General features: G+C 44.9%; 1 protein-coding gene across 3 annotated transcripts in view; it reads left to right on the top strand.

Annotated features, from left to right (window-relative positions):
* The window catches only part of PEA15 (proliferation and apoptosis adaptor protein 15), a 645,553-nt gene that overhangs the window by 314,074 nt on the left and 303,530 nt on the right, over positions 1 to 27,949 (top strand). The window contains exon 3 of one of the 3 annotated variants that reach the window (XM_069635435.1): positions 7,173 to 7,248. The exons of 1 other annotated variant lie outside the window; for it this stretch is intronic. The gene's annotated coding sequence lies outside the window, so the exon portion shown is untranslated. Of the gene's footprint in view, positions 1 to 7,172; positions 7,249 to 17,167; positions 17,189 to 27,949 lie in introns of those variants that run through there. One more of the 3 variants, XM_069635436.1, reaches the window with a different exon arrangement.

Below are 27,949 nucleotides of genomic sequence, written 5' to 3'. Positions count from 1 at the left end.
ATCTGACACGGCTCGATGCAAAGTTTCCTATTCTAGCTGCAGTCTTACAGCTCTGGAAAAAGCCTATTCTCAGACAGAAAAAGAGAGCCTGGCAGTTGTCTGGACATTTGAACACTTCATTATTTTCTTGTATGGCAAGCCTTTAATGATAATTGCAGACCACCAAGCACTCCCCACTATATTTGGAAACCCAAAAGACTGCATGTCCCCTTAATTTGCCAGTTGGGGGTTAGGACTTCAAGGTTACAGCTTCTTTGTACCTCAAAAACCAGACAAAGATGCAGCCCAGTCAATTTTCTATTTCGATACCCTGTGGAAACCTGCTCAAGAAAGCCATCAGTGGCTGACATATACATTAACTATAGAATACAACAAGCCAGACCTGAGTGTATCGGTATAGAATACAACAAGCCAGACCTGAGTGTATCGGTGTCAGATATTGGATTATACACGCAACAAGACAATGGTTCAAATATTATACAAAAGTGCTTTGAAACTAGAAAATGGAAACTTCTTAAAAATGTGTCTCGAGTGTCAAGAATTGGATCATCACAGCTCATGCATGTTAGCACTGGTGACAGATGAGCCGTCGGTGGCCATGTCTACCATACTCCTAAAAAAGGATTGCATAATCATTCCAGCATCATTGCAACGAAACGTAATCGTCATTGCTCATGAAGGACACTGCAGAATTGTATCTACCAAATGACTGCTGTGGCAAAAGGTATGGTTCCTCAAAATGGACGCATTTGTTCAAAATGTCACAAAGAACTGTAAAATCTGTCAAACCATAGAACCTCAGACTGGTCCTGGACCAACGCAAATAGCATAATTTCCTGAGCGAATATGGGAAGATGTAGCCATTGCTTTCTTTGGTCCTACACCATGTCGAACACACGCCTTGGTAATAATGAATGAATACTCCAGATATCCAAAGTCCACATGTATTTATCAGCATCATTGGTGATGCCAGCACTTGACAAGATGTTCACAGTATACGGGGCACCCAAAATAGTTAAATCTGACTACGACTCTCGGTTTCCTAGCAAGAATGCTTGATTCGCTGTCTACATGGCATTCCAACTTCATAGAATCACTGCCTTATGGCCTCGGGCAAATCTTACAAATGTATGAGCGACCTAAAAACATTGTTGCAAATTGCACACTTAACCAATACATCTTTTTAACAAACAACGTATCAATTGTTAAAGAGATTACTGCAGCGCACCCTACAGCACTGCACAAGTAAGTCCTTCATCAATCATGTTCGGAAGATACATTTGCACAAGATGGCTTCAATTAGGTCATCATTCAATGTAGAAGATCAACAAATCTGAAAAACAGCTGGACTCCCCAAAAAAACAATGAAACATTAAGCTGACACTCAGCGGAAGGCGAAGGACTCCCACCTGAAGATTGGAAACCGAGTGATAGCACGTCAACCCATCAATAGCAAAACTTGAACCCCCTTCAATCCAAGGACATTCCCTGAAACCAAGATAAATGGATTAATGCTCACAGTTAGTAATATGGCATGAAGTGAAAACTTCCTTCAAACAAAGAAACGGCTCATACAGTCAATCTGATATTGGCCCACCTGCAGGATACTCTGGAGATGGCGAACCATCTCAGGAAGAAAGGACAACTGATATCCCATTTGAACCCAACAATCATTCCCTCGTGTTGGCTAACCAGCTGCCAGAAGTTACGAACCAACAAGTAGATCCAGAAGGTAGATCGGAGAAATGAACTTGCGGCCTTAAAAGTACAGCCGGTAGAGATTGTAATGTCTAATTAACATGGATATTGCTCATTGTTATGTGGCATGTCCAGGTCTGGGACTGAGAAAAGGGACGTGACGTCAGGAATACGACAGGGGGACAGATGTGATATAGCGAATAAGTCTTCCTTTATTTTTCTACCTGCTCCTGTCTCCGTGCCCGATTGAGTGGCCTACATTCACCATAGCTTGTACCAAACCGACAGTTCTGGGGCCAGCTTGCCGAGACGGGCCTAGCTGCGTAAGGAGGTTGTCTGATTGAGGAATCTCGATGCTTGAATTCATAGCCCAGACAGTCTGACCAGAAGGCCTTGCTGAGGGGACAGTATCTGTTTGCAAAGCTGCAGTCATAGGAGACCTGTCCGTGAAGGCAGAAGGACCTTCTCTTGATGCCATATGCGCGTAAATGCTAACCTGTGGGAGTGCGCCTCCTGCTGGCAGCCATGCCAACCCATTAGTGTGTCGCTCTGGATCTTGTAAAGGTCAGAGCAGAGCTCAGCTTGGTTAAGTGCGGGGGAGAGGGAGGAGAAGCAAACAATGCTGTCCTTTCATATCTTGCACAAGATGCAAGGCGTGTTCTCATTTTATAGTTTCATACAGGAAAAGGCGCAGACCACTGGATCCGCAAGGCAGAAGAGGGTGCAAGTAAGGTTAAAAAAGAGTTAAGCTCATCTAGCAAGGAATTCAGTGAGAAAACGTTTGGATCTAAATGTGATAATGATGGTGTTGCCACGGTGCTTTAATACATCTGTTGAACTGTTCTGTTATCTAGAGAAATGCAGAAAAAACAATATATGCCTGAGCAGACAGTGCGATATCACATTCTTTTTCACAGGCGAGTGGGTGAAGGGTTGTCAGGGATTGTGCACACTGCACAATTCATGAGGCAGATTCATAATCGGCAGTTTGAATAAATGTGATATTAAAGTTGTAGATATAAATAATCTCTTGTGTTGAACCTGGGGCACATACAAAGGCCACTCTTTGACTTAGGACCACATTACGAGTGTGGTGGTAAGGGGTTAACAGTGCCGGTAAGGATGCCGGTGCCGTTAACCCCTTACTGCTGCATTACGAGGTCCCTTAGCGGATCCCGCTAAGGACGGCTGGTTTTACCATCCGTCCTTCGCGGGAGCCGCTAAGGCACCAGGGAGCTAATAACGGACCCGTTATTAGCTCCCTCCCCATTCCCATTGAGCCCTATGGAGGCTCGAATGGGAATGGGGATTGGTATTTTGAATGGGGATTTACCGGGTCCTCCAAGGTTGGAATGACCCGGTAAGTCCCCATTCAAGAAACCCGGACCCAGACACGAGTTTGGAGGCAGCCATGGCGCTAATAGCACGATGGCTACCTCCAACATCGTAATGACCCCCTTAGACTGTCTGCATATGGCCTCTAACACATCCTTACTTATACTGCACCTCTTATATTCCGACTTGACCATTACATCACACGCAACAGACTCTAACATAGCCCTGCACGCTGCCACACTTAGCACAAAAGACCCTCAAATAGACCACATCAGCCACTCACATAACCTCAGCAGACACTTACCCCGCCAGATTCTCCTAAAGCGCATGGCATTCCCGTGCAATGCATCTAAAAGACACTGGCGAAGCCATTGGCAGACCCTAGACCATCACGTATGGCATAGCATAGTCACAGTTAGCAGGAGACCCTCCCACAAGCCCTGATTAAAATAACATGTTCTTGCTTGCTTGTGCCAGGTGCAACAATAGTGAGAAAAAAACATTGTTTACATGTATTCATATTCACAAAAAGAAATCTGCAACTACAATGCAGTTTAGCAACAAAGGCTTTTACACACAAAGAACATCTGTGCTTTAGTGACATGCATGGGAAGTGGTAGTGCAGGGAAACATGCTGACAGACATGGAGACGGTCTCAATTTAAAATGAGGAGGCATCGAAATAATGCATTGCTTCATTCTTAAATATGTCTTTCAATTACCACAGAGATGGTGTGCCGGTGGGCTGCATGTGGGAGATGGTGCACCTGTGGGCTGCAGGTGGGAGATGGTGCGCAAGGGGACTGCAGGAGGGAGATGGTGCGCCTGTGGGCTGCAGGTGGGAGATGGTGTGCTGGTGGGCTGCAGGTGGGAGATGGTGTGCCGGTGGGCTGCAGGTGGGAGATGGTGCGCCTGTGGGCTGCAGGTGGGAGATGGTGCACCTGTGGGCTGCAGGTGGGAGATGGTGTGCCGATGGGCTGCAGGTGGGAGATGGTGCGCCTGTGGGCTGCAGGTGGGAGATGGTGCACCTGTGGGCTGCAGGTGGGAGATGGCGTACCTCTGGGCTGCAGGTGCGATATGGTGTGCCTGTGGGTTGCAGGTGGGAGATGGTGCACCTGTGGGCTGCAGGTGGCAGATGGTGCGCCTCGGGCTGCAGGTGGGAGATAGTGCGCCTGGGGGCTGCAGGTGGGAGATGGTGCGCCTGTGGGCTGCAGGTGGGAGATGGTGTGCCTGGGGGCTGCAGGTGGGATATGGTGCACCTGTGGGCTGCAGGTGGGAGATGGTGCGCCTGAGGGCTGCAGGTGGCAGATGGTGCACCTGAGGGCTGCAGGTAGGAGATGGTGCGCCTGAGTGCTGCCGGTGGGAGATGGTGCGCCAGTGGGCTGCAGGTGGGAGATGGTGCCCATGTGGGCTGTATGTGGGAGATGGTGCGCCTGGGGGCTGCAGGTGGAAGATGGTGCACCTGTGGGCTGCAGGTGGGAGATGGTGTGCCTGGGGGCTGCAGGTGGGAGATGGTGCGCCTGCGGGCTGCAGGTGGGAGGTGGTGTGCCTGGGGGCTGCAAGTGGGAGATGGTGTGCCTGGGGGCTGCAGGTGGGACATGGAGCACCTGTGGGCTGCAGGTGATTACTTACTTCCAGTGAAGAGAGAGCACCAAACAACGCTGACAGATTTGCCACACATCCAGAACATGACCAAATTGTAAGGCAAAAATAGAAACTTTGACATTTTGTAGCGCAGGAAACATGTTTGAAATACTGATAAGCAGCAAAGAAACTTAGTTTGCATTACTGAAAGGGACTACAAATGTAACTGAATATAATTGCAAGTAGAATTGCAATTATAAAAGTATAACGTCTTGTCATTTTGTAAACCAAAATGTTGGTCTGTGTTACAAATGGAGCATCACACTGTACCATATTTCTTATTCAGAATATGTGGAGTACAAAAGAGTGAAGTCACTTACACGTTTTCAATTCAGTAAAAGGGAAGAATCCTCTAATGCAGACTGAATCACCTGGGGTCAGATTATGGAAGCTTGGCACCGGTGTAAGAGCAATTTTTCACAGTATTAGCACTAGGGCAAAATTTGGCCCAGTTCAATGAATTTTGTTATCAGGGCAAAGTTTGCCCTAGTGTCAATAGCAATCCTGCCATGCAGAATCGGTGTGCTTAAATTAATACAAAACAGATCAGGATGGTATGGTGATCTCTCAAAAAGGTGATGTGGGACCTGACCGATCCGTGATCCGGTTTTAAAACCTTGCCTTTCCTGTGACAATTCTCTTAGTTGCTTTCTACACCTTATCTGGGACCACTGACTTCAATCTCCAGCAAGTAATAAAACTCTCCAGTCTCTTCTCAGAGATCTCTAAGCACTTCAGCATCAGTTGCCCTCTAGCCATTCCCTCTCCAGTCAATCTCTAAGAGCTTGTTGTTCAACCAGGATATGTTGTTCAACCTTGTCTAATTTTTAGAGGATGTTGGATACAATAATAGTGGTGTTCTGGTGTATTCTGTATCTCAGGGAATTCTTGTAACTCAAGCTTCAATACTCAGTGTTCATTGATGTTCTGGTCAGTCTTCTCCTCAGGATATTCTGGCAACTGGGACTTTACCTCTCAGTTTTCAGGTTTCATCAGCTCAGTGGCTTTTCCTGAGGAATCCATAAACTCTGACTGTAATGCCCAATGTTTAAGGTTGCTTTGGTAGTTTCCTCTGAGGATTCTGGGAACGCTGATTCCCAGTCTTTTTGGAGGGCTCCGCACATATGTTCTTTTCGGTCTTGTTTTTAAGACGATTTTGGGAATTCAGTCTTCAATTTCCAAAAACGCAACCATTTTCCACTTTACCTCTTCCATAGAGGATTAGTGGAATATGAACTACAATACCCAAGGGCCAATGGTGTCCTCTTCAATGATTCTTAACTTCACCTCTTTCTTTCAGAGGGTTCAGGGAGTACAGACTTGAAGTACACAAGTGCCAGGCTTCACTACTCAAACATTCAGTTCCAAGAATTTCCTATGGATCTAGTTCAAATTGTCACTATTCATTTCCCTTTCTCATTGGGTTGGCGCCCATATGACCTTTGTCCATGTGGCCTTAGTCTCACTCTCTGCTTGTCTCTCCATGTATGTTCTCCTCTGGCATTGGGTTCTGTGTACGTGCGTATCTTTCCCAGAATCCTATTGCTGTTCCATCTTCTTGGTTGACCGTCCCTGTATCCACCCTCCTCACAGCTCAGGCTTTATCCCTGGCTCCTCATTGACCACTTTCCACGTGTGTATGCTGTCATACTGGACAGGTTACATCAGCCTATGCCTTGAACCGACCTCTCCACCTGGATTTTGTCAGGCAGCTCCATGCCTCGGCAAAGTCAAGAGAGGAGCCGTCTCTTCTTGTCCTCACTGCTCCTCACTACTACTGGCTTAGGCATGGCCCATTTATGTGTGCCTTCATCTCTCCCCAATGCTCCCTGCTCTTCGGCTCCAGAGCAGCGCTCTTCCAAGTCAAGGTACTCTTTTTTTGTGTAAAATTTAGTTTACATTCAAACTTTTATCACACTTTCTACTCCATTTCATGACCATCTCGAAGTTCTTAGACGAGCTTGAGTGTTTGTCCATTTTTCCCCTTTTTTTCTCCCAAGTCGTTTTACATGTTTTCTCTTTCTGCCTCTTTGTCCTTGTCTTTCAGTATTTTTGCCAAAAAGTTTATTCCTGCACAGGAGAATCTGTTATTGTTTCCTTGGATGAAGTAGACCCATCTTTCCTCGTCACTTCTGTGTGTCATTGCTGACATATGACTTGTCAACATTTGTTTTCTCACTTTTGATACAGCTCTGCAGTTCACAAGGAGATGGAATGGTGTCTCCTGCTGGTCGTTTTCCATGCAGAATCTACAACGTCCTTCGTTCGTTCCTCTGCCCCCTGTTCTGTTTTTATAGTCGTTGGTGGGGTAGACTCCTAACCGGATTTTCATCAGTATGCCTCTATGGATGTTTGAGGGGAATCTTGACAAGTAATCAGGGAGCACGTTTCTTTTCCAATGCCCCCCGGCCATGTTCTTTATGTTCTTTAACTTCATTTTGGAGTCTCTAGTTGATGTCCAGTCTTGTCTAAAAAGTTTTTCTTTTACTTTATTAGGGTTTGTCACCAGTTCTTCTTGTGAAGATTCCGACTTTGATAGAATCCGACTCCAATCCCTTTTCCAGTGGTTGAGGTAGGTTAAACTATTGCCCTGACCTTTCGTTGCCAGTATTTTTTAGCCCTCTGCCATGCTCTCTTCTCTGATTTTTCTCAGCAGGCCTAGTGATTTCCATTTCCTGGAGGCTTCTAAAGACTTCTAAAGACTCTAGCCCAAGCTCAGATCTTATAGCTACTATTGGTGTGCATCTTGGTTGCTTCAGTAGTGGTTTCCAAAAACCACTTTCCAACTTGGGCCAGATTTTGTGGTAAAGGTTCACTGCGGCTTCGCTCCCATATGTTAGCGAGGGTAGTACTTTTTGTACATAGAATATTCTAACTGGCAGCAGGGAGAATTTTCCATATTTACCATTCACAATTCTTCCTTGCGCATTTAGATTCTTGACTTTTGTGATCAAGACGTCTTCCCAGTTTTTTTCCACTCTCCACTTGTTGATTTCCACTCCCAAGTATCTTATCTCGGGTACCCATTCTAATATTTCTCCTCCTATCTCCCATTTGAATTTTTTCATCGCGGCGTTGTTCTTACCACTCACGGTCATGATCTTCGATTTTTCCACGTTGATCATCAAGTCATTCTTTAGCATGTATTTTTGCAAGTTGGTTAGGAGTCGCTGTAATCCAATTCTAGTTTCGTCCATTAGAACAATGTCATCGGCATAGCATATTATCACCACTTCCTGTTAATTTATTTTCGGACTGAAGTGTCTTGTATTTGTTGTTATTTCAGGAAGGTCTGCTATATACAATTTAAATAGCGTAGCCGCAAGCGGACAGCCTTGTTTTACGCCCTTCTTGTTTTCGATGTTTGCTGTCAGGTCTCCATCTTCATTCACCGGAATTTGTGTTGTCGTGTTTTGGTGTAATGCCCTTATAGGGTTCAGTAGCTCTGCAGGACAGTTCGACTTTTTTAGCTTTTCCCATAGCTTTCTTCTATTAACAGTGTCAAACGCTTGACTTAAGTCGATAAATGCCATATGCAATTCCCTTTTAAATTCCACTGCATTCGTTTTTAGCATTGTCAAGATGAAAAGATTTATGTCTGTGCTGGTTCTCTTCATAAACCGTGTGTGTCGGGGATCCATGATGTTGTTTGTTTCTGCTCACCTTGTCAAGTTCTTCTGTAGATCTGCTGCAAATAGCTTTCCTGTCGTTGCTAGTAGCGATATCGGCCGATAGTTGGTCGGCATATCGCGTTGACCTTTTTTATAGATAGGGACTGTTATACTTTTATTCCAGATTTCTGGTATCTTTCTTTGCTTCTCAATTGTTTTGAACAACTTGTTTATTATTACCGCCCATGATTTTGGATCTTTTTTCAGGTGGATATTTGATACCCCGTCTGGCCCGGCAGCAGAGGAGTCTTTCAGTTTCCGAATTGCGCTCTCTATTTCCACCTCATCCATCATTGTCATCCAGTCGTGCTCAGGTATCGCGTCTGGTAGGTCGACATCTTCTATCCGTGCAGAGAACACTTTAGTGTAGTGCTTTATCCATTCCTGTTCAGAGACACCACCAATTAACCTGCTTTGTTGGTTCAATGTACAGTTGTTAATTAGGTCCCATGTTTCTCTTGGATTGGTCTTCTGCAGAGTCTTTAGCATTGCCTCCCCTTGTTCTTGTTGTCTTCTGTATCTGAACTCCGTTAACCAGTTTCTATATTGGTTTTGACTTTTCTTGATGTTCCTTTGTCTTTCTTCGACCGAGTCTTTTTTCTTTTCTTGAAATCTCTTATTTCCTTTCTTAGTTGTTTTCTTCTTTCCACTGGTTGACAGCTGTATGTATGCTTAGGCATAAGGGCGTCATGTTTTAGCCCCGACTTCTTTACAGTATATGCCTGTAGCAATGTTTTGTAGTTTAAATGTCCCGTCTGGATATTGTCTTATTAAGTAGCTCTTTCAATGTTAGAATGTCATTCTTTGTCAGCCTTATTTGGTTGACAGACGGATTCAGAGCCACTTTGTGAGGTTTCCCTTTGGTTTCTTGTGGGGTTTTTGACTTTTCCACACTCCACCAAGTTGCTTTCAAGATGTTGTGGTCACTGTCATTCTGTTCTACAATTTCAAAGCTTTTAATTTCTTTTAGTATGGATAATAATACTCATATGTAGTCAATTGTAGATGACACTTGGCCGTTAGACCACGTGTGAGCTCCGGGAATGTCCCTCATTATTTGGCCATTTAGCATGTGCAGGTTAAATCCTTTTGCCATTTGTATCCATCTGGCAGCATTTGATGTTCCCAAACTTAGTGCTTTCAGTCGTGCAGTGCCGTTTGTTTTTAGGCATTTTATGTTGAGGTCTCCGCATATGATTATTTGAGTTAGCGGATTCTTTTCCAGCCTGACAACTATTGTTTCTGTTATTACTTCCAGAAAGTGGTCGTTTGTTATTCCTACTGGATTCCAGTATACATTTAGGACCAGTGTGGACGTTGTTGCCTCTGTTATTTTCTAGTAATGTCCATTGTACAAAGTTGGTTGAGTTGCCTTTGTTGGTTATCCGCCATCCGCTGACCTTTCTTTAAGGGTTATTAGCCCTGCTGAAGGCCTCCCCTCACATCCTTTTGATACATATCTCAAATTTCCTGCATACTGGAAGTTCACTTATCCAGGTCTCTTGTAAGCATATTATTGTGGCGGTATTTAATTGGGGGTTTTCTTTGTTCACCAAGTGTTTGAACCCCCTTGTATTCCATGAGATCACTGTCTCCACATCTGTAGGTGCGTTCTTTTTTTGCTATTGACGGTTTCCTTCTGTCGATAAAGTACTCGCCAGCCATTCCCAGTCTTCTTGGAGCTCTACGTCTCTCTTCAAGCTGTCTTTTCTATTTCCGGTTTTAACCTCTCTTTTTCTTGCCTCTTCTCTTTCCTCCTCTTTTGACTTCAAGTTGGAATTTGCCACTGTTATTTTGAAGTTTTCTTTTTGATGATTTTCCACCACTTTTTTTGTTACCTCTGTAACCTTTGTCGTCTTCCTCTGTTCTTGAATAATTGATTCTTTTTTCTTATCCTCCAGGTTTTTATTCCTGTATATTTCTCGAACTTCATAACCTCTTTTCAACAGTTCTTTCCCTTCTCTTAAAATTAGCTCTTTGTCTGAAGTCGACTTCAGATGTAAAATCACTTTATCGACTCTGTCTTCGCCGATGTATTCAACCACTGCTATATCTTCGTTTCTCAATTTTCTCAGTCTTGCCACACAGTGAAGTAAAGACATCACATTTTTTTGGTTCAGGTTTTTGTCCTCGTTTTCTGCGAACAAGTTTTCAATCAGAACCTTCTTCACCGAGTGACCCTGCTTGTGTCTTATCTCATGATTGTGGCTCTGCTCCGTGCGAGGTTGCTTTGGATTCCATGGCTTGTAGTTCTTTCTGGAGGATTCGATCTTCATCTCTGATTCCTCTTTTTGTGTCTTTTCTCTGTTTATTAATTTTCTTTTCTCGTCCATTTTTAAGAACCCTTTTCGTACTGTGCACTCTTCCTCTTCGGAGTCCATATGTGAATTCTCACAATCATTTTTCCCTATAGGTTCCGACCTTGGTTCTTTCTGACTTGTTTGAAGTATCTCCCCATCTTCCATTGGGCTTAGCGTAGAGCTGTTAGCGGCCTCTTCAATGTAATAAGAGGCATCTTCAATCAAGTCTCTTGAGCCGTTTATCGACTCCAATTCACTTTCTTCCTCATTATTTATGATCTTGACCTATCTTTCACTTTGTTTTGGGATCACTCGTGATAGTCGGCCATTTTCTTCACTCGCTGGCTGTTTTCTATTATCTATTGCTGGTTTTCTGTTCCGGAAGAAGGCTCTTGCTCCTTTCTTTAGATTACTCTGGGCCGTTTTCGTGTGTTTCGGCTTACTCAATTCTTTTCCATCTTCTTTTTTTCTTTGTGCACCTTTAGAGCTTTCTCCCTTGTTTTTTTGGGTCCCCAGCCAAATACAGGGTATTGCTCATCCTTGTTTATGTTGCTCTCCTTTCCTCCACTTTCTCCCATTTCAATCAAGGAGTCGTCTTTGTTCAAGCTCACGTTGTTCTTTGTGGCTACCTTGATGGTTACGTCCTCAACCTTTTCCTGGAGATTGTTGCTTTCAGCTCTATTTCTAGAGCTTTGTTCTTTTACCAGTCCTTTGTTCCGCTGGGCTTTCCTCTTATTAACCACATCTTTATTTGCTTTTCTTTCGGCCATATTTTCTGTGCAATGCTGTTGTGTTTCTTTGTTTTGAGGATGCATTCCACGCAAGTCTTGTGCGTCTTCCCTGTCGTCTATGTGTCTAGTCTTTTTCTCTGGACTAAGGGTTTTGTCGTTTCGCTCTGCATTTTCTACTGTTTTGCACATCCATTTTAGTGACTCTAGCAATGCATTGGTCAATTGGACTTTCTCCTGTCTGTATCCACTCTCTAGGTCAAATAGTCTTCGTTGCCACGCTGCAGAGGTTTCTGCTTTGTGATTTAACCGTGCTTCAATTTTTAGAGCAGTAATTTCTTGTGCTGTTAGCTTTGTTAGCATGAGCGCTAGGAAGTGCATTGTTGTCCTTTACATTTTCGCTGATGGATTCGTACAATTTCATGTACGGGGCCAACGAGATGGTTAGAGCTGCCATGACGTTGTTCTGTAGTTGTGTTCCTATATCAGTGGAGAAGTCCGAGTAAGTCCTTGATATATCTTTGTTCTGCCGACTCTGTTCATCTTTTTCTGTTGGGTTTTTGTTATTACTTCCGTTTTTTTCTCTATTTTGACTTGTTCTTAGTGGCGAGGTTTCTCGCTCTTCCGTTTGTGTTGAGGTTGTTACAAGCTTACCCTTGATAATAGACTTTTCCCCATCATGGGTGGGTTGGTTTTGGATCCGGCTCTTCGAGGCAAACGTTGATTGCCAGCATCTTTTGTCTTGAGGTGACAACATCGAGATATCTACTTTTTTTGCGTTGAAGACCAGCCGAAGTCCTGTTCCCAGGTTAGGGTTTTTCCATATTCGCTCTGTTTGTGGGATGTCATATACTTTTGGTCTGGCTCCAAGATCCTTTATTTGGCCTCTTATTAGCATTGGACTGCTTTTGTGTCCGTTTACAGGTCGTTTCTCGTTTATTGTACCCTGTGTTGTTTTTCCTTCCATTGTTTTTATAAATTGTTCTCTCCATTCCTGTACTCCAATCACTTCTGCGATTGAGATTTCCTGATTGCAGCACCTTTCTATGATCATTTTCCCTATTAGGGGCGACTGATGTTTGTTCTTTGCTAATTGCAGTAGACGGTTTACCTGTCTGAGTGATTCATTCCCGTCTTTCTGTATTATTTCTCTTTTCTGGCTCCTCTGTTTTATTAAGGATTCCAACTTTCCGTATTCTTTCTCGTTTGTCCCTGTATCTCTTAGTGATTTATTTTTGTTTTTTTCGTCCTGTTTGGTCTTCCCTTCTAATGTCTTTGAGTGATCTTGGTCGTCAATATTTGTGTATTGCGTGGTTCCTTCTATTTCTTTTGTGTTAGCCGCAACCTCTTGAGTACTTCTGCTATTCCCTACATCGTGATTTTCACCTTTGTCACTTGTTAAGATTATTTCCGATGCATCTGAATAGATGGATTCGTCCAGGTCTTGACTGCTAGACTCGCTATCGTTTTCCGCGAGGTTTCCGCTCTTTTCACTCTTTTCGTCAGCAGTTGTTTTTTCTGACTGCACGCGTTAATTGTTTCTGTTATTTGCCCTCTGTCTTTCACTCCTTTTGTCATGTTAAAGCCCCCTTCATTGCTTTCTAAATTGATACTCCTTTCCCTAGTCTCATCTAATTCCGCTCTTATGGCGCTTCTGTTTTCATATTGTGCGTCCATAATCACTCCTAGGTCTGTGAGTTCGGCGTCTGTCACGTTTAAATGGGCCGATGGCTTTTTTTGCCATCTGATTTATTACTTCCCGTTTTCCATCCTTTTCATTGACTGACTGTCTGTCCCCAGCTTTTTCGCTTGATGGCGAAGCCGGGTCAGTGTCCTTATTCCGCTTTTCGCTTACATCGTTTTCATCGTTTTGTGTGCGGGCATTGTTTTCATATCTTTGTTTGCTGAGCCCTGTTTGCGGTTCACGTGTTGTCTCCGCTGTTGTCCCTGTGCCTGCTAACACAATATTTCCATGTTCGTTGTGGGCAACAGCCATACCTCCTTCCCTCCCTCCGTCCCTCCGTCCGGCCTCTTGTCTCTCAGTACTTTCATTACACAATGTTGCAGATTTTCTGGGACTGTCAAGTGTATTACCTCTTTCTTTGGGTTGTGCATGAGCCTTTACAGGTCTCTCTCACTGATGTTGTGGAAGTCGGGAAGTCGCTCTCGTATGAGGGCAGGCTACTGAACCTCCAACTCTAGAGTTGATGTCCGCCTCTATGGATGATGATATGGAGGCCATACTGCCTCGCGACTCCTCGGCGATGACTGGCGAGGACTGGACTCGCCTCGGACTCACGCGCGGGCGCTAAGCGCCTCCAATCACATTATGAAGGGTAGATGTGTTTAACAATTAAAGCGCCAGTACTCCACTCCACTTCACTCCTGTGGTCAGTTGCGGCTGCAGCTTCTTCAAAGTTCACCAAGCTGCACAGCAAAAGTTAGGAAAAAAAAAGAACAGGAATCACTCTCTGCAAAATCCGTGAGCTGACTGGCGAAGAAGACTGGATTCGCCCCGTACTCTACCTGTTGCTGACGGCTACTTCTCGCTGATGTCACATTCGTTTCATTGCCTTTTTTAGAATCTCCTGTATTGCAGAGGCAGCGGTACTTGTCACATGACTATATTCCTAGAATATAACTGTTTGTCTAGGTTTTTCCACTGTGTCAGAAGGCAACATGCCATACTTCTCTCAGCTGCAGGCTGATGATTTTAGATTGCTATAGGTGATGTGTCATGTACTCAGTTGGACATTTACTTTGGAGTAGCACCACAAATCATCTTACAAAATGTAAAATATTTACACCTGGTAACGTGTTGTAAATTCCATGCTAAACATTTGATTTGTGACACTGTTCCCAGGCAAACCTAATGAATCTGCCAATGAAATAAACGGATTTAAAAGAAAATCAAATGTATGCAAAGCAAAATGTGCCACCAGCTTCCCCTTCCCACCATGGTTCGAAAAGAGATCCTCAACATAACATTCAATGAAAGGTTCAGCATCTCACTTGCCACTCAACACAATCAAGTATACCCTCTGCCATCTCATCCTCACATTACAACACAGTCTGACACAATGCAGACATAATAAATCTCACACACTCTCCTTACCTGCTGAAAGAAAAGTCCACTTAATTTACGTTATTAAGTATTAACATAATTCTTTATCATTCCCATGTTTTTCCATCAGATGCTATGACATTGATACACCTAAACCTAGGAAACATATTGGATTGGAAAATATAAATCTCTTTTTTGTGGTGCGAAACCCTTCCCTGTGTAACATGCCATCCAAATTATTGGTAATCGTTGTGTTGAAATTACCAGTGGTTACTCCATCGCAGGCCACTGAGAGAAGTGATTGATGAGTACCATCTTACACCTGAACTACAGCCTCCAAACCTTTCCATGGGGGACTGTTACCAACTCTGTCACCGATATTAAATTCAGACAGTCCTTGTACACTATTTCCACCACCATATCTACACCAGGCTGCCAATATGGTGCTTGGTGTCTGCTCTTGGTTTTAAGAATCCCCAAATATCTATCGTAGACTAGCTCGGTCAATCTTCCTGTTGGACTTAGTGGGGGTGAGGCTCCATCTCCCATGCAGACTAAGGAATCTACTGTGCAGTGTTCGCCGTCAGCCATCCAGTATCCTCTCAGCTGTCTTTCTCCTAGTCCTCCACTCATACATTGCCTATGTAACTTGTCCCACTGAGATGTGTAATACATGTGCTCTCTGCCCTTGTTCGGCTTAAGAATCCTTCGCCAAACCAGCCGAGAGAGGAAGCGTGTCACAGTATTGCCTTGGGCAGCACTCATAACCTTGTAGGCGTGTGATGGATATAGCACTTCTCCTGGGAGCTTCATCCACCGCTGTTTCACAGATCATGGCTTCTGCTCGGTTACAGAGGGTTGAAACATGTACCCAAAATAATGATTTACTCATTTGCTCTCTCCATATACGCCTTATTGATTCTTTTTACAAGTAGTCTAGATATTGCCTAAGTGCACGCGTCCCTGATGCTGGTGAGCCGATGAGGCATCTGTAGGACAAAGACTTTGTTGGATGGTTGGGTTCATGAGAATTGCTCCCATCGACCCCAGCCTTTGTACAGCAAGATTTCGGGGATACGGAGAGCGTGACTTCCGAAGAGTTGGCCCTTGGCATGCCGCTCTGGTGGCCAGAGTGAGTGTGTCTGGCTGGAACGAGCATGACATCCACCAGCAAAAATGGCAAAAGCAATTTATTTGGGGGCCAAAAAGAACAGCAAACCTTCTGGATTCTCACTTTTTGGCATGTATTGCCTGTTGGAGGAATGTGCACCTAAATGATGGACAGACACATACAGGCAGCATGCTAGCAAGCTCATCTTAAGGTTTGGCTCCCCATCCACGTGGGGTCGCACCCAGACACAGCGTGAGATCAAATTCACCCACCTCCGTGTGGGTCGCCTTCTTTTTTGCATCTGGAGACCGTGAAACTTCATTTGCATTTCACGTGGGTGTCTTGTTTAAAAGTTATATGGGTGGCAGGCCAGCAGTTAATCACAGGACTCATTTGTGGTCTAGCTGACCATGAAAGTAATGGTCTTGTGCCGTGGTGCCGTTATATTTGGAAAATTGGAAACATCATGGATAAAAACACTTTGGCATGGTCAAAAAAGAAAATGTGATTACGATCACCTTTATATATCACCCTACCATTAATCTTGGGGTTTATTTTGTCACTAAAATCACTCAGCTCCATTGCCGGGAAATAATACACGGTGAACGATGGTCTGAAGGATTGCCCAGAGCAATGCCAGAGGTTAAGATTCATTCTAAACTTTCCAGCCATCACCTCTTTGTTTTTACTGCACACAGTGGGCCAGTTTCTCCAAACGTTTTTGTGCACGTGAGGAGATAAGATAGCGCTCCTCCTCACGTGCAACAACAAAAGTATCAGCCCAATTCTCAAAGTGCATCTGTTTAAGCGCATTGAGATGCCCTTTGTGCATTTGCGCAAAAAGTTTCTCTGGGCATTTCAAACGCATCCCAAATTCACAAAAGGGCGCTTTTAAAAAGCACAGAAACACGGGGCACCACCTTGTGCCTTTTGCAGGAGGAAGCGCTAATCATGGATGTGTCATTTCTGACCCTGTCATGAATTGCGGGTTAAACTGTGACTGTCACACTAGCATTTTCAACCCCCAAACAGGGATGGGAAGGCTTTTTTGCTTTTGTCATTTCACTTAGACAGGCCCGTTAACGCCTGGCAGTCTGATATGCCCGTGAGCCTGTTGTACATTAATGTCACTCCGACACTAATATATGCAAGGGGAAGCGACAGCGCATCTTTGCGCCACTGTCAAGCCCCTCTAGGAGTGCCCAGGTCACCTTTATGAATAAGGGGACCTGAGCATATCTGAGGATAGCGCAAATGAAACCTGCGCATTCTCTGCGCTCCTTTCATTTGCACTGTTTGTTCAGAATCTTGCCCAGTGAGCTCATCATGGATAAAATATATATATATTTTCTGGGTACCCCTTTTAACGGCTAAGTAGAGAGAGTGGGTGGAGTGGAATGTAAAAATGTACGTACACAAAGAGATATACACATAAGTGTTTACACGTTTCTACAACTGGCTGATCTAGTTAAGAAAACATGGTTGCCATGGTAACCACATTTCCTGTCATAGCAGAGAAAATAGGGGCTGTATTTTGAGTGGTGATGCGGGAACCATGTCTTGGTGTAGAAGGGGGTTGGGAGAGAGAGACATGACCCAAGAGGGAAGGAAGTAGGTGACCGGAGGACGAAATCGGAAGTAAGTGGGTTTCATTCGAAAAATCAGGCAGGGTGGGGTTCGAGCCATGTGGGCGTGTGTATCCGTGCAGCAGGATGGTGAGGGAGGGTCAGCTGTGCATGGCTGACAAAAGTCTGTTAAAGCCAGTCTCTCTCAGTGTGCGCCACCCAGCGCTCCAGGCTTTGAAATGTCCAGGCCCATTGGCCCATAACAATTCCAGTAAAGGCTGACGGTGGCAAGGAAACGTGGGGCACAGATTGGGACAAAGAAGCGAAGGGCTCGGAGGAATGAAGATTGCTAGTAAGGAATCAGGCCAGCAGCCTGCTTTGCTGTTCCAGCCTCGATAATGTGAGGATCCTCCCAGTGCCACACCAGGGACGTTATTTCACCAAAATACCAGGGGTAGCGGAAGTAACATCACATGACCCTTGACCCCTGGTGACATCACAGGAATTGATGTCATTTGACTCCCACCCCGAATTGAAATCGCGGGATGCGATGGAACACAACCTTTCACCCATTGACAAAACAGGAAGTACTATCACATAGCATTGTACACTACAAAAAATATGGTTACGATATCACTATAATGTGATGTACATTTCATACAAGAATGGATCGCCATATGTATCGTTAAGATCAGTGTGTATAGGCCCATGTTACCAAATTACTGTGAATGCAAGCAGACGTCCATGACCAAATGATAATGATGTGTTATTATGTAGCACTTACGCTTAAGCGCTTTATATAGAAAAAAAAATACACCCAATATCACCCAACCTGTGTTGGTACTCATTTATCGACCTCAGAAGGAGGAAAGGCTGAGTTGAGGCATTTTAGAACAGACTAAATCAGTGACTCACCCCCTGGAGTGTGCCTGAAATAAACCTTTAATGAGTCTAGCAATTATTGTATAGAATTCCAGAAAGACACATTATTTGGTATTCCTAATATTTCTTATTTAGGGTCGGTGCTGAAAGTGTTAGACTTGTGTCACTCCTTTTCTTCTTTTTCTTCTTTTTTTAAGGGGCTTTAATAAGAAAGCCAGCCACTCCAGAACTAAAGAGCCACATGGGGCTGGCCACAGCCCATGAGCTTGCATTACAAAAAAAAAACGTTTTTTTTTCTTTTTTTTCTAGAGGTCACAAGGGAGACCTCAGAGGTTGCAGTTGCGACCTCTGGTGACCCCTAAATGACGTCCCTGTGCCACACATTGTCATAACAGAAGCTACAATAAGAAGCACGTGTTGTTTGGCAAACTTAGAAGGTAATATCTATGTGGCTACACAGCAGATCTCAGACAAGTACACACCACTAATGTCAGAACAAGATGACGTCACACCTCTAGTTGACGGATCAGCAATTGCAGACTCCCGAAGGCCAACTTGGGCAGAATCAATTCATGGCTAAATCAAATGAAGGTAAAACTTTAGTGACAAAAGTGTGACAGGAAGAAGCAGGCGCCCCTCCGCCCCCCTACCGCCAAGGTAGAAATTGTAGTGCTGGATCAGCGCCACTCAGCAGTCCTTTAATTGTCAAAGAGAAGTGATTATAACCAAAAACAAGGTCTTAAGACATTTCAGCTCCAACTCCCCTTCAAGTTGTAATTGTATATTTGTAAAGCACTTATACACAAGTGAGGTGCTTCAAAGTGCTTCAAGGCAGGAAGAGAACAAAGGGATAACGTTGTCATTCTTAGGCCTTGAAGATTCCAAATGATCTAACAGCAATCACTAGCATACTAGGCTGGGGCATTTATACTAGTATAAGTGCGTGACAAAGAGTGGGGGCCGGGGGAAAGGGGCGTGTGGAGCGGGAGAGGAAACATACTGTACAAAAAAGGTAGGTCATCAATGTACCAATGCAGGAATAACCAGCTGCGGGGTGGGGGGAGATAGAGGAGGACAGGACAGACAAACATGCTAAGCCTAGTACATTCAAGGTCGTGCAAGTGTGCAGAAAGAAATGTGAGGGAGGGGGACAAGTGCGGCCAGTCCAACAGGGTCAGGGTTAAGTGCAGAGTGGCTGCCACTCTCATGGAATGTATTCCGAGTGCAGTAATGCAAGCCAGAGTGCGGAGGCCCGGAGGCAAGTGCAGGGCTGGTGGGGGAGCCTGGGACCTGTGAGGCTCTGGAGGTGCACCAGGTGAACAGTCAGCTGGCTGAGCAGATTGGGGAAGAGAATGAGGGATGAAAGCATGAGAAGAGAGAAGGTTAGCCAGGGAAAGGGAGAGAGAAAGAGGAAGAGAGGAGGAATGTCCGGAGGTGTTTCCAAAACTTAAGGATGTCTGGCTCAAGACAGAGAGAGGTAGGTAGGCTGTTCCAGAGAGAGAGGCACCTGCAGAGGATAAGGATCTACCCCCAAATCTCTGTTTGGAAAAACATCTCACCCGCAGAGAGTTGGAGGAGGCCGAGTGGAGGGCTCTGGAGGGAGAGTATTTAGGAAGAGAGCGTTGTAGATAGTAGGGCCCCAGGCCCCAGAAAGCCTTGTGGATTATGCAGAGGAACCTGAACTTGATCCTTGCAGCCATGGGGAGCCAGTGGAGGGATTTCAGCACCAGAGAGATGCAGTCTCTGGGCTTGAGGCCAGGATAAGTCTTGCGGTTCTGTTCTGGATAAGTTGAAGAGGTCGGAGAGTAGAAGTAGGAAGATTGATAAAGAGACTGTTACAGTAGTCAAGTCTGGAGAGAACCAGGGCTCTGGAAACAGGAGCATCTGGAGGAAGGTGAGAAAAGGTAGAATGCATCTGAGAAGTTGCAGCTGGTAGTGGGACTTTCTGGACATGTCCGAGATGTGAGAAGAGAAGAAGAGAGTAGAGTCGAAGATGACACCCAGAATTATTGCCTCACTAGTGGGTAAGGGAGCAGGAATAAGGATGGTCAGTCAGGGTGAAAGTGGGAAAACGACAGCAGGGGTCCCGATGAGGACGATCTCTGTCTTACCTGCATTAAGGCAGAGATAATTAGCAGCACACCAGGACCGAACGGGAGGGGCCAGTCAAGCTGAAAATAAGTCAGTATTTTCCGATCCAGAGTAGGCCTCCAATACCTTAAAGGAGTTTGTAGCAACAAAAAAAATTGAATTCGTCAATTAACTTAGTTTCCATGGGGTCTTCGGATTTCTGATAAGTCCAGCACCAGAGTCGCTTTGTAGTAAGGGCTGCTCTTGGTGCTGCTGAGCCTGAGCAGGGTGTACCCCTTGAAATTAAGAAAAGACAGAGCACCGCCCCTCCAACTCGAGCCCTGCCCCCGCCATAGGAAGGAGCTCTGAAAGCCTTGTTTAGATGTACACTTCAAGGTTCTAGCCTGAGCAGCACCCCGAGTTTACCATCCTCTACTGCTTGCTAGAAAATGTCATCTAATTTGGCTCTAGGTAAGTGTTGCCCTAAAACAGGGAGCTTCAGCACGGAGGCTTTCTGGCCCTGGCACATCTTGCCTTGCACCCAGAAGCCTGTAACAATGCCTCAGCAGTAAGTGGAGGCTTCTCTATGTGCTGCCTGTTACAAGGAAGTCAGTGCCTATTTTTTACAAAACCTAAATTATGATATTGTGTAACGTTGAAGCTGTAAGCTCAGAGCCTGCTGCCTGGCTGTTGGCTAATACGCTCTGATCGGAATGAATCATGTAATGCTTTTTGTGTTCACTATAGTACATACAGTTCGTGTGTTCACTGTAACACAAGTCATGCAGCATTTTTGCTTTTCTGTGGAGAATATATTGGTCATGTGAAATTTCCAAAGTTGAATTGCATATGAATTCATTTAAGTGCCCCTATAGATCAGAAGTCACCTCTGTGTGTGAAGCACGTGTTGCAGATACCTGTGTTCATGCGCCCCACACAGCACACCATTCTGTAGCGGGTGACTCCAGCTCTCCGGGGTTGATAAACCGGAATGTATATTTTTTGATGAGAGGAACACCTTTCGTGCTAACAACATCCATGCAGCAGAAAGCGCTCGTCATAAAGACTAACATAGTATCGGCATGGTGCAAATCTAAGCTTGGTTCCTCCAAAAGAGGGTTGTAAAAACTGACAGCCACCCCAATGAGGAGCAAGCTTTTATTCGGTTGTAGTAATCAGGTAGCCTAATTCAAGACTGGGCATTTGAATTGCTGAAGCTTAAATCCTGGCTTTGCCTGCAGACGATAGAGTAATGTTGTACAATTATTATCTCACTGTCTAGTAATGTGCTGTCTTCTCACATTCTGGTGGTATTGATTAGCCATTTGCCCTTTCACATGGCCATTTCAGTGGAGAACAAATGTCACAGGCCTCTCTCTGGCTAGTGAATTTTCAGGAATGTGTATTAGACACAAGAACTTTTTTGTTTTTCAAAAGTTCTTTTGCACATCAGGAATAACAATGTGCAAGTCTGTGTGTTGCATGGAAGCTTTAACATACAGTAATAAAGCCCAAAGTTTTTTCAATCAATTAGTAATTGTGGAGTTTTATACTTTCCTTCATTATACAGAAAAGCGAGTTTCAGTCATTCTATTGCATAACATGTTTCAGTAGTGTTTAAAAAAAATATATTGTCGTGTTCAGTTCCCATGTGTTTCCTAGTCAGGTTTACAAACCAGGGCATTATTTTCTTTTTGAAACGTGTTTTTATTGGCATTTAGATAAAACAATATTAACCCCTTCCCGCTCCCAACCACATCTTCCCTCCTGCCCCCACCCAGCAGAAGTAGTGTTTTCGTATGTTTGCACATTTCAGGTAGTCTATGGGATTTAATTCTATCACATAATGTCCACTATTCTCAGATTGCGTGGACACCACTGGCGTACATAGTCCTCTTTAAGGAAGTCCAAAGCCATTGCCCAGTCTTGTTGGAATTTCCAGGCTTCCCCTTGCAAGTTATATGTCATCCATTCCATTGCAATAAACCCTCACAATTTAAACAATCAATCCCTTGTCGTTGGCGGCCGTTTTTGTTTCCAACATTTCGCAATCACTGGCCATGCCGCTATTATCATTAACATGAAAGCATTGCCATGTGCCCTAGTGGGCAGGCGGATCTCCAGATCAAACAAACCGCAAATCCATTCCCTTGGTGTCAAATCTACGTCAGGGGTTACCATTGTCTTTATCTGGGTTCTGACCTCCTCCCAGAATTCCCCCATCTCCCACCAGATATGTCTCCAATCCCCTCTCATGCCACATCCCCTCCAACACCTCTCCGGGGTTGCCGGGAACATTTTGTGCAATCTCTCTGGGGTATAATGCCACTGAACCAATGTTTTATACCAAGCTTCTCTAATCTGGATCAACCTCGTCAGTTTAGGGATATTCTTCCACAAAAGTTACCAATGTTCTCTTGGGATATCCATCCCCATTGTCATTTCCCATCTATGCATGTAACCCCATTCCTGGCCCGAATACCCTCCCATCAAAATCGAATATAGCTTTCAACTCCATTTGCCCGTTTCCTGTGTGTGTGGTGATACATTTTACAAACGCTGTGAACTCTCTCCCTGCAGCTGCCTTGCCCCTGAGCTGGCTATCCAATGTCTCATTTGATCATTTTCCAATCTATCCTTTTCAGAAAGCCCCACAAACTGTTTACATTCCACAAAAGTACGAATATCGGTTTCTTGCATCATATCCTGCAGCTTTGTACACCCCACCTTCCGCCACTGCCTAAACGTTCTGTGTACTGTCCCTGGTTGAAATTGCAGGTTCCCAAATAGGGTGAAGGGGGATGGACGTGTAGATGAACATACCCTTTCAAGTAGGTGGTCCCAATTGTCGCACACCACTGCCAATACCTGACTAATATGTGTGTTCTAGAGCCTATCTCGTCTATATAACCAAAGGATCCCCTCCACAGGGCACCCAGCCACCACCCTATCCATCCTTGGCCAGGGTTTCGAAATATCTCCCTTAAATCATTCTCACATTACATGCAACTGTGCCCAGGGTATTATTTTAAGTGTCAAACTTTCACAAATAATTGCACCTTGATTTAACACAACTGGGAAACAATCTGGTCAAGTGCAGGAATTGCAGGCTGAGCTGAAAATCCCTGCTTCACCTCTTAATCAAAGTGTGTGATCACGGGAAACCCATTTGATCTCACTGTGACCAACTTGTCAAAATTGTTAGTCCTTAAACATTTCAAATTGTCAGCCACTAAGACTGATTTGGTTCCAGGAGTACAATTACCTCGAGGGCTCAGAAGACTGACATTTCCTAATTTTGATAAACCAGATGACACAAACCTTGCTGATCTATGGGAAACGAATCTTAACATCAGCTCTACCGCTCCTCAAGAGGACTTTTGTAATAAGAACCCTGTTAATATTATCCTTATGTGAACACCCAATGACTCAAGGTTCAGAGTGCTGCTGAACAGTATATAGAGGCAAGTCTAAACATGAGGACTGCAAATGATGGGATGGTGAGAGTATTATTCAACTGATGATTACGAATGTATGTGCTGACATGTATCCTACTGTGCAATAAGAAATACGTTTTGCAAATCACCTAGATAAAGCCCAGGTGGGCGAAACATTGGCACGTGCTGTCCAATGAGTTATTGTTGGACCTTTTTGCTTAGAGGGATTTCTTTGCTTAGAGGAATGTTTCTTGCCTAGGGCGATTGGATGTCTTTGCCTGGAATTCTTTGCATATGTGAATATTTCTCCCAGTTATGTTTTGTTTTTTTCGCCATTCCAATGAATGGTTCTTTGATTATGGTTTTTTGATGGATGTATATCATAATTGGCTCTGCCAAATGATTGTTGTACAATCTGTTCAATTCATGGACTGAGTAGTGTCATACTATAAACCTAATCCACAGAGCAACAATGTCTGGACTTTTTCCTGCATACTGTTATACACATAGGTTGGTTGTAGTGTTCCAGCCTCCAGACTATTGCAGGTGTTGTGGCTGCTTTTTTGAAATAACGTTTTATATCGTTAAATATAACTGTTTAGAAAATTGGATTTGGGGGAGGGCAGCGTCCCTATTTCCTAACACCTCTCCCCTAGGATGCTGAACCTGGATTGCACTTATAATCATCACGTTGCCCACAGAGAAAGGCAGTGTTCTCTTTGCCAGATAATTTCACTTACAGTTGTGTGTCTTAGTGGAGTCTGTACCAAACAGGACATCAAGGTGTTGGACTTCTCTCAGAGTATCAGGCTGCCCCCTCTGTCTGACTGACTTTGTGGGCACTACTTTGTTAAACCACCCAGGGTGGTTAAAAATCATCCCACCTTAGGGGTTTTGTGGGAAATATGGTCGGAAAGGGGTGGTAGTGGCAAGCTTTCCTTATGGCACACGCCGTGACCTCATTATGGGCTCCTTATTTTTTTCTGGCAGGTACAATCCCGGGTGAGATGGATGCTTAGTGTGGTGTGGGATTTGAAGCTTTTGGCCAGTTTTTATTATTTTATTTATTAATTTCTAATGCGCCGGTAACCCGCAGGTCTCGGGCGCAGATACAAGTACACAGGAGACACACATAAAAGTGACAGGACAGTACTGTGAGGGGCTCTAAATTTCAGCTTAGTCTGGGAACGTAGGTTTAGTCAAAGAGATGAGTTTTCACTAGTTTACGAAAACATAGGTAGTTTGGTTCTTTCCTTTGGCGGCAGGTTATTCCAAATACCTGCTGTGATGACTAGGAAGGATTTACCTAGCCCTAACTTATGTTTGTGCGTGGTTACTGCAATCTTGTTTTGGTCCATTGATCTAAGGCTGCGGCTGGGTACATAAGTGTATATTTTGGCTTTTAGGTAGCCAGGGCCCTTCCCGTGAACACATCTGTGGGCTATTGTGAGGGCCTTAAAGTGGGTTCTGCTTTCCACTTGGAGCCAATGTAGCTCCTTCCTAGAGTTACTAATGTGGTTGGATTTTGTTATGCATTTGATGATCCTGACCGCATTGTTTTGAATGATCTGATACACCGCAAGCTTTTTTTGTTAGCTCCTACCATTGATGCATTACCGTAGTCTAGGCGGGATAGAAAAGTTGCCCTAGCCACGGTAGCGCAGTTGTTCTCTGGGAGGTGTGGTCTGATGGATTGGAGAAGCCTTAAGTAGTAATTGCAGGTTTTATTTTTATGTATTATGTCTGAGCGTCTGCTCCTAGGGATGCTTCCATCATCATGCCCAAGGTTTTCACTTTCTCGAGTACTTTGATATTAGTGTCTTCAATCTTAAAATGGGTGCAGTCTGGGGGGAGGGAATTTCTGGTTTGAGCGGACCCAAAAAGCATCAGCTCAGTTTTCTTGCCATTCAGGCACATCCTTTTTTGATGATATTGTAAGTTCTGAGTAGATTGTTGTTATCTTTATGGCATAGTGGGGGTCCATCATTCCCAGTTACACCACGAACTCCCTATCTCTACAAAAACCCAGATCATTGGATTTGGTTACGTTGCATTGAGGTGGTGGAGGATGCACAGAAAGTAAGTCAGGGAAAGTGGGGGGGGGGGGAATTTGTGGGCAGAAAGGGCAAATATTGCTCAGTGAGGGTGATGGGAAATGAGGCACGAGGTGGGCTGAGACTGCCAGCTACGGAGGAGGATATATAATGGGGTGGAAGGTATGTGCTGCTTGGAGCCAAATGTATATTTTCTTTCTTCATTCACTGGCCATTCACTGGCCTTCAAGGGATGGTTTTGCGGACGGTTCAGGGGAGGTAGGGGCAGTGGGCGGGAGCAGGCAGGAGTGGTGCACCTCTACTTCTTTTAATTAAGTTTTACCGTTCCTATACTTTTATTTTAAAAAGAAACCGTTCCGGAACGGTTTCGTTTTAAAATAAAAGTGTAGGAAGAGGTTGTAACTTGCACTTTCAGTGCACTGCATAGGACGTTTCCTTGTAGATTAGGCATATGTGTTTTGGGGTTTTTATTCTGCATGGGAGGAGGCGCGGCGATGGGGTCTGTGGGGAGCAGTGCAGGCCACTAGGGAACATAGTTCCACTACTTCTTTCCGTACACTTCGACCACTGGGTAGGGGCTGGGATTTTGGTGTTGAGGGATCTGTAGGATGAGAGTTGTCTTGTGAATTCTAGTTGCGTAGAGTACCTATTTTATCTGGGAAACACACTGCTTTGCTCTGAAAGGAAGGTGGCTTGGAAAGTGCATGGTACTGTATTACTGCCTGTTCCAGTCTCTCTTTTATTTACTTTACTTGTTTAATAAATACATCCAAAAAAGAATTATTTACAAAAAAAAACAATCTGAATCCTTCTTTTCACATGCCAACAGCAGCCTGGGTTTCTCCAACAATGGAAGGCAAGTCTAGGGAAGGACCTGGCAATGTCTCAATCTATCGTTCTCTGACATTGATGGAGAGAATCACATTCTGACCCTATTATGGGCTAGAATCTACTCCATGCCTTCCAGGACCCTCAAGGGACCGACTCATACAGATGTTGGTCAGGATATCCAAGTACATCAGCCTGGATGCTTTCAAGAATACCCATCATACCTGGACAGGAGCGACTTCTTAGAGGTCTCTTGATGTTGCTCCATCTCTTGGAGGTTAAAGGAAGCAGGAAGCTGCTCAGGGGTTTGATCCCCGCATGGAGTAGGAGCCGCCGCTAAGGGAACATTTGCAGAGACCAATTGAGGAATAGGCACACCAGGAGATGCTGTTGTCCGGACGGAGAGCAATCAGCAAAGCCAAAGGTGCAGGCTCAGGGCGAGCAGGCGGTGCATCTGGCAGGAATGCGATCTATTCCTCGTGTGCTTTTTTTGCTGGTGGCTGTGAGATGCAGTTTTATGGGGAGGATGACAATGTGGCGAGCTTTTTTTTCTGCCTGCCTCCATCGGTGGGTTAAGCCCTTCGGGATCAACAAGACCACGGTATCCAAAACTAGCTGCGAAATAAAATCTGTTCTTTGTGAAATTACCCCTCCTTGAAGATCACCTGGTTCCAGTGCATTGCCACTAAAGTAGTGCCCCACGCCAGGCCCCCAACCCTGAGGCTGCCGTAGCAGGAATGCATGGGGTGGGAAGGGCACATACGTACTGGTTGATCCACCAGTAGACCGCCAGAGACAAAAATACCCGGAGGAGCTGCACTTGGTGTATTTATGTACCTCCCAGGGGCAGGAGCTGCACTTGGGTATTTATGTACCTCCCAGGGGCAGGAGCTGCACTTGGGTATTTATGTACCTCCCAGGGGCAGGAGCTGCACTTGGGTATTTATGTACCTCCCAGGGGCAGGAGCTGCACTTGGTGTATTTATGTACCTCCCAGGGGCAGGAGCTGCACTTGGGTATTTATGTACCTCCCAGGGGCAGGAGCTGCACTTGGGTATTTATGTACCTCCCAGGGGCAGGAGCTGCACTTGGGTATTTATCTACCTCCCAGGGGCAGGAGCTGCACTTGGGTATTTATGTACCTCCCAGGGGCAGGAGCTGCACTTGGGTATTTATGTACCTCCCAGGGGCAGGAGCTGCACTTGGGTATTTATGTACCTCCCAGGGGCAGGAGCTGCACTTGGGTATTTATGTACCTCCCAGGGGGAGGAGCTGCACTTGGGTATTTATGTACCTCCCAGGGGCAGGCCCAATTCAAAATGGTATTTGTAGTTCTGCTTCTCCAGAGGCAGGAAGCCTCGCGTTGCTAGGACTGGGAAGGAGGCGATGGGGCAGAAGAGGACTGTTATGTATGTGCCCGAGTGTGCCCCAAAGACTAAACAAAGTCCTTGTCGCGCAAAGCCTTCAGCGGGTCTGAACTGTGTGCATTAGGATCCATTTGGGCAGTGAAAAACATACATCATTTATTCCTCGGTCCACACTGTGCAAACCTCTCAAAACTGG

Source organism: Ambystoma mexicanum, chromosome 1q (assembly GCF_040938575.1).
Source record: "Ambystoma mexicanum isolate Mex_15411 chromosome 1q, UKY_AmexF1_1, whole genome shotgun sequence".
NCBI classification, from domain to species: domain Eukaryota; kingdom Metazoa; phylum Chordata; class Amphibia; order Caudata; family Ambystomatidae; genus Ambystoma; species Ambystoma mexicanum.
Note: the sequence above shows the minus strand (reverse complement) of the source record. Positions and strands in the feature narration are given on the sequence as shown.